General features: G+C 49.9%; 1 long non-coding RNA gene across 1 annotated transcript in view; it reads right to left on the minus strand.

Annotated features, from left to right (window-relative positions):
* The window catches only part of LOC106896597, a 17,652-nt gene extending 14,585 nt beyond the window's left edge, over positions 1-3,067 (minus strand). The window contains exon 1 of the long non-coding RNA XR_001413646.1: positions 2,870-3,067. This is a non-coding gene — a long non-coding RNA (uncharacterized LOC106896597). The remainder of the gene's footprint in view (positions 1-2,869) is intronic.
* Between the last annotated feature and the right edge of the window lie 4,435 nt (positions 3,068-7,502).

The raw sequence follows: 7,502 nt of genomic DNA on the forward strand, positions 1-7,502 counted from the left end.
GCCACGCCGGCCTTTAAATCTCCCCCGGACAATGTGGGGCGAGCGGCCGGGCTGCGGAACGGCGCTGGGGGTTGAATGGGAGAGTTATTCCGGGGAGGATTTTGGGCAGGAGGAGAGGGCGGGGGGCAGGCCGGGCACTGCCTGCTCGCTCAGCAGCCGCTCACCTGCGGCCCTCGCCCCCGCCTGATCGATCGATACCAATTTACAGGCAAATTGCGGGCTGGCTGCCTTCGCCTTAATGAATTTTACCGCTCCTTCGCCGTCTTTCTAATGAACCCTTTAAAGAGGGTTTAAGTAAACTTAGCAAGTGGCAAACTAAGCACTCCGGAATACCTAATTGCCTCGATGCTTTTCCCACTGCTTTTTCCAAATATCGCTGCCAGCCGGGCAGTAAATCTTTCCCCGCTCCCCATCGACTCCTGGCACCACCGAAAAGCAAAGGCCACGCGGAGCCGGGGTGTAAATCCACTGAGTTCAGCCCCCAAAAGGGCTTTACACCCCTCACACAACACCAGAACATGCCGCGGCTCCGAGCTGCTCCCCTCCATCCCCAGAGTTTCTTGGCCCTTTTGACCATCACCGTGTGTCTCATTCTCCAGGTGAATTTCACCCTTTGGTTTGGGTGGAGGGGAAGGGAGATGGAGCTGTGGCACCGCATGACTGCAGGGAAATTAAAGCCAAGGGGGAGCTGAGGGGTGTGTGGGAAAGTCTGAGTGCTTCAAATTCAAAAAAAACCAACCCCAAACCAACAAACCAACAGAAATCAAAGTGCTGGGGCGGGGATTTGCACAGCCAAGGCACTCCATGGTATTGAATTTCCTTCACACCAACAACAGCGGGACAGCTACTGGGCTTCTCAGACCATTAAACATCTGCAACTCATACCCAATTTGCTATCTTTAAATAATATATCTTTAAATGATATAGGCCGTCCCAAATGGTCCCCAACTTCTGCCGATGAGCGGGACAGTGGCTGCCGGCCACTACAGAGAGCACTATGTGAGGGCTGAAAAAATGACCTTTTAAATCCTTGCTAAAACTGAAGACAATGAGACAACCACGGCAGCAAAGTTCATCAAAACCTGAGGATTTAAATTAGCTTTGAGGCTCCGTGTGGAAGCTCCCGCTCTCCAGCGCTGTGCCTTTCGGTGGAGGAGCAGATACAAGGTGTGATGGTGCTTTTGATGGTGACACCAGAGGCACCCTGTGGTTCCCGTCCTGTGGCTGCCACCAGGAGTAAGTGGTGGTGGGCGAGTGTCACCCAACGTCCTCCACCCACCCGGGCTCACTGAGCTCCTGGGCTGGCTCTGAGCAGAAGAACATGCGCAATAAACCTCTGCCTGGTCTGGGGAGAAAATGGATGAAGCCCTGGAGAGCGCAGAGGCCAAGGGGCAAAAAAATAAAAGGGAAGGGAAGAGCCTAGAGGCAGAGGGAGAAGGAGGATGGTGGGAGGGATGGACAGCAAGACGCTGCGTGTGATATCCCTGCTCTGCCCCAGGCTCGAGGTGCTGCTCGTGTCCCGGTGGCAAAGCACAGCACAAAACTTTGGGGACTTAGAAGACAAGTCCGAATTTAAGGCTGGGCACTGGGGAAGGGAGAGGCAAGTGGAGGCAAGGGAGAGGCAAGTGGTCAACCCCCAGCAGAGGGGCTAGGCACGGGGCTCAGTCCTTGGGGGCCACAGACACGACCACCCCCTCCAGAGAAGCCCAGCAGTTAAACCACCAGCACAAACCCCAATTCCTGCCTGTGGAGTCACACACGACGGGTGGGTGTAGCCTCTCCCCGGCACAGAGATGCACATATAACCATATATGCTCTAAACACAGCCTGGAGGTGTGCTCTATCTGGATGATAGGTTACACCTGCTTTTACATACCTATGTCTAAAGATGTGTAAAACACACACATGCATGCCACGGACCACACCGAGGTGTGGGTGCAGGTGTGTGTGTAGCGCAGTATCCACCTCACAGCACCCATGTCTATTTCTGTGACTAGGTATCACCACTACCATATAAAATATAACGACCACAGTCAACTCCGAGCTGCAGAAGCAATAGCAGTCAGTTGATGAATGAAGTGTAACCCAAATTCCATACCCTTGCAGGGAAAACCCAACTTCTCCTCCTCCTCATATTCCCTTCCCCATCGTACACGAACCTTGCGCCTGTAATTAACGCTCATTTCTCGGCATTTTAACAGTTAATCACCGCAGCATCGAGATCACGGCAAGTTAGCCTAAGTTTAACCACATTTCACCTTTTTGCTCTGGCTGGTATTAGCTCATAGCACTAGTTTGTTGCAAATAAATAAATAAAGCCCCAATCCCCCCAGGTGTCATTAGCCAGCCTGTGTCTGAATTAGGCATTTAAAGGCCGGTTTAACCTTGCAGAACGGCTGCATGTCAAAGTTCTAACATTTCAGTTCAGATTATTCTAGTGCACTGCTTGCTCTGCAGTTTGTTAGGGCTTTTTTTTTTTTTTTTTTCTTTTTTTAAATGCGGAGTATGCCACAGCAGAACAAAAAAAGAAGGGGAGGGGAAGGGGGGGGGGAGAAGAGAAGGTCTCCTAACCCATCCACGGATTAAACACACACCCAGCACATCCCCGCACAGACACACACAGGCGGCACAAACACACACACACACACGCATTTGCCGGATGCAAAAGCCCACATTTAAGTCCCCGGGTAAGTTGGATGAGCACTCGGTCCTGCATTGGCCAGAAAAAATAAAAAAAAAAAAGTGTTTAAAAACAAGCTGAGCCGGTAGCGGTTAAAGGCAAGGCAGGGAGCAGAAGAGGGGAAGGAGGGGAGAGGAAGGAAGGAGGCAAGAAAAAAAAAAAAAAAAAAAAAAAAAAAAAAACAATTACCAGTTAGGAGGTTCTGTTGCAGCAGAGGACTCACCAGAGCACTAGCTGAAAGCTGAATCAGCTTTCGAGAGTTAGGGATGCATAGAGGAGGGTCATGGAATCACAAGGTAATAATGCGCTTCATGCTGCAGCCGTCAGCCTTCTCCTTATAGCCAATCTCTAATGCAGGAAGGGAAAAAGAGAGCAGGCCCAGGAACGGCATTAGTCCTCACTTGGAGAGGAGGAAAAAAAAAAAAAAAAAGGAAAGAGAAGACAACCATTGCTTACCCAGATGAAGTCCCCCAGCTTCCAACAACAAAGCTAAGAAGGAAAACTACTTCAAATTTTTACTGTGAATCCCATTAAAAAAAATACATACAAAATCTAAAATCTATACACCCTGAAGAAGATAAAGGTCCATCCTTCTCTTAGATAGCTATTAATGTGAATGAATTCTGAAGTGAGAGCTTATGCAACCATTGAAATAAAATAGTCAAGACCTCCCAGCAAGATGTAAAACAACTCCATATGGTAAGTAATGGGAGATTTTTTCTTTTATTTTATTTTTAATTTCTAAGAACACTTAGAAGCATTTGTTCAGATCTTAATGGGACTTACCATAGCTTTTGTCCTTCTCAGAAATCACTGCCCATTTTATCTATCTTTACCAGAAAGGCAACTGCTGCTAGTCCTCCTCCTCCTCCTCGGCTATTTTTAGCTAGGCCAAATAAAGAGGGAGCTCATCTTACTCTACTCGCTGCTGGCCCGAGGTTGCGCGGGGGCCCTGGCTATGTTTGGTAAGCGCCGGCGTTGGGAGACCTTGTCCGTGCCAGAAGACCTTTGGCTCCCTCCTTTATATATTCTTTTCCTCTCCTTTTCTTCCTTTCATTTGTATTTCTTCCTCTCATTTCTATTTCTTCCTCTCATTTGTATTTCTTCCTCGCATTTCTATTTCTTCCTTTCATTTCTATTTCTTCCTCCGTGCTAGAAAAGTATCGAGGTGAGAAGGTGGGGAAAAAGGTCAAGGGATCCCAATTTTCACCTTACAGAGGGAAGAGCCAGGATTCAAAGACCTCTTCCTGAGGCCAAGTCCCTCACCATTGCCCAGCCCTTTGCCCAGCCATGTCATCCACTTGTGTCTCCAAAGGTGCTGGGGGCAAAGGTGTTGGACCTTCTGCCCCACACTGGGGAGTCCCATCACCAGCCAAGGAACCCCCGACGCCACGGTGGGTTAATGTGGGTCACCAACACAGTGGTGTCTCCTGGACCTTGAGGTCATGGAAGCTTCCCAGCTCCAGAGCTTCACCCAGCAGCACACTGAGGAGGGGCAATTTTGGCAGCACAGGCACTGCCCTTGGCTCGTACCCAGAGAAGCAGGTGAACGTCTCTAGAAACTGGTCTAGAAACAAAGTAAAGGTGTCCAGGCCAGCAGAGCCCTGGGGAGGTCACCTTGGGATGAATAAATGATAACAGACATGGCATTGGCCTCATTCAGCCAACGGGCAGATAAATGATGACAGACATGGCATTGGCCTCATTCAGCCAACCTGTCCCACTTGTTTACAGCGGACCCTCATCCTGGAGCACCTCCTAAATCCAGTGCCCCCCCCAGCTCTGCTCACTCCAGGTCTCCGCGCTGACCCACCTCACTGAAGCTCACCCAGGAGGACCACAACACGTCCTCACACCCCAAGGGCACCTCATGCCGCTGATGGACCACCACCATGGGCAAGCTTTGGGGGATCAGGGCTGGAGGGACCAGTATCTGCCAACACATGCTTGGGTGGTGGTGGCTGGGGGTAGAGCCAGGGTGGGGAGTTTGTGAGAACCCCAACGAGGTGCCCAACACCCTCTGCTGCCATCAGTGATCAATGAACGTGGAGCGACGTGTGACGGGGTCTGTGCAGGGCCGTGCAGAGACCCAGCAGTGCCCATCCCAACGGATACCTCCACTTAGGACACCCGCGTGCGACCGTCAGGCAACACTCCTCTGAGGTTGTCGTACTTGTTGGGAGCTGATAGCAAGTCTGCTAAGGATGGGAAATGCCTGCAGGAACCACCCCAGAGTGCCACGAGATGGGAAGGGCTCCCAGGAGGTCCCAACGGTGCTTCCCCATGTCTGAGCTCCCCGGCTCCGAGGATGATGCCAGAAATAGCTGCTTTGGCTGACGTGTCTGCTCTCTGTCCTGGGCTGCTGTGGCTCTTTCTCTGTCCCAGCCAAGGGTTCTCCCGGACCCGTGCTGGGACCTTGGATTTCCCTCAGTGCCCCCCGGAGTCCCAAGGAGAGGACATTCCACACTGTCACCGGTCAGATCGCCCAGGATGGGGTGTGTGGCAGCAAAACCCACAGAATCTGGTGTCTCTGACATGCCAGAGCCATTTCAGTCTGTCTGACTGAACCCCCCACAGGACTGGCAGTGGGGACAGAGCCTGCAGGAGTGCTTCTCCCCCGTCCCCGCTTCTCTGTCCCAACATGGTCCTTGTGACCACCAGTGTCCCCTTTGCTCCTCCAGCTCCTTTACCTGCAGAAGAGCCAGGAATTCCCTGCAGTGACACAACCTGCAGCCATTGGTTTTTTCTCCTTCTCCTTTCCACCTCTGCAGGGATGTCCAAGCTGCCCCCTGGGGCATCAGCCAGGACTTTCAATGTTTTCCCAGCCTGTGCCCTTCCAGTAACTGAAGCCATGGAAATCCTTCTCCACCCCAGCACACCCCACGGCCACCCCAAATTCATCCAGGAAAGCCTTTACCCAAAACACCAGCCCAGCCAGCACAGGGGGAGATTGTTGCCTGTTACCCTCTGGGGAGCATCTTGGGGTTTTTGAGAGCCCAAGTGCCAAAAGCGACAGATTCTCACCCTATTTTCCATCCCACCCAAAATCCCGGAGTCCCCGGGGGAAGCGGATCCCCGTGTCCCAGAGGCAGAGAGCCCTGAGGATCCGCTCGCTATCGCAGGCGCCATCGTGCCCTTCTTTGGATTGAGGGAGTCGTTATCACATCCCTGACAGGTTCCCTGGGGTTGAGAATCCATCCCAACACCAAGATGTGTCAGGAACAGGAGCAAACTATAAACAGAGACAAACCAAAAAGCAAATCTCTTGAGATGTGAATTAAGAGATTGCTTAAAACCCAAACCTCCTTTTTGCAAGCAGATTTCTTCCCTTCCCTAATTGATTTACACCACACTTGCCCTTGAGCTCACAGGGACTAAAATATCTGCGTTCCCCTCCAAAACGTGTGGCATCTTTTTATCAGGACTTGGTCTGGAGCTTGCTCCGTGCACCAGTAGCGCTTGGAGTCTGGCATCAGAGGGTGCCAGGAAAGATGGGCCCTGAATGTGCAGCCACCTCAGCCTGCTAGACTTCATTTTTGTCTATATATTTGCATACACCCATAAATATATGCATATAAACCTGCATATGTGCGTATGCAAAATAATGTATGTGTGTGTGTGTGCACATAATAACTCTGCATCAAAGCTCCTTTAACCAAAGAAACCTGAGGAAGACGCACGGCAGGCTGTAAAACTGAACCAGTTCAAAACGTTCCCTGAGAGCTTGCAACACTCCAAACAAAATGCAAGATGTTACTTTAAAAGAAGCAGGCTCGGGCTTTTGAATTTATGTAACCTAAACTGATTTTGTCTGTTTGAAATTGTTGTTGCGTGTCGGGAATCTCAAAGAGGCGAGGAGCGGAGCTGCAGACGTCTCCTTTGGAGTCCAAGATTACAAGCCCCTCTACTTCTCCTTGCAGCTCCAAAGCTGTTAATGGTTTGCTTCGTTTTATTAACAGCAGACAAGAAGGAAAAAAAAAATAAAAAATCCTCCTCGGAGCATGTGTGAGGTGACAAGTTGGATAATAACAGCTCCTTTGGAAGCTTTTATAGTACATTAGGCAAACATAGTGGATGTTTATAGACTTTTAAAAATGCTGATTATATAAAAATGCATTTATAGCCTTCTAAAATACCAAGCTACTGTAATATAAATATTTCTAATAATAAATATCTAAAAATGCAGATTATTGACCCAATTAGAGCATTTTAAAATGTTGATTTCTGGTTTTCTTTGGGCCGAAATCTGATCTCGAACCGAAAGACTGGATGGTGCTCTGTGAGAAGAGTCAGGCCTCTTGGGCTTTCACACCCTGTGGAGGATCCTGCATTTTCCTGGGATGGAGCCAAACTGATGGCATCACCCACCCCATTCACCCTCCCAGCACCCCCAAACACCTCCAGCTTGAGGGAACTCCTGGAAAAGCCGGGCACATCCCAGCAACCTGCTGGCCCAGCCGCTTCCCACCTCGCTGGTGGTGAGGAGGCTCTCGGTCACCCCGTGCTTGGTCTTCCTCTGCTCTCCACAAGAACTTGTATGAATAATTAATTTTTTTATTGGCACAGAAGCTGGAATGTGGCTCTGTCCTGCTCCTGGCTGATAAGGTTGCTGAGGATGTGCCTTCTCGCTTTTTTTTGTGTCTGCCTTTCCTACTTTGACCCAAAATTCCATCACTGGGTAGAATTAGCTTTTGCCAATGGCAGTTGTCTCAACGTAGATAAATCATTCCCCCAAATTAAGGTCTTGACAAATTGGCACATCCCAAACACAAAAAACAAATACTCCAAACACCTAGTGAAAAGATGAGTTATTCTTTATTTT

This window comes from Calidris pugnax, unplaced genomic scaffold (assembly GCF_001431845.1).
Source record: "Calidris pugnax isolate Ruff unplaced genomic scaffold, ASM143184v1 scaffold50, whole genome shotgun sequence".
In the NCBI taxonomy this organism is placed as follows: Eukaryota; Metazoa; Chordata; class Aves; order Charadriiformes; family Scolopacidae; genus Calidris; species Calidris pugnax.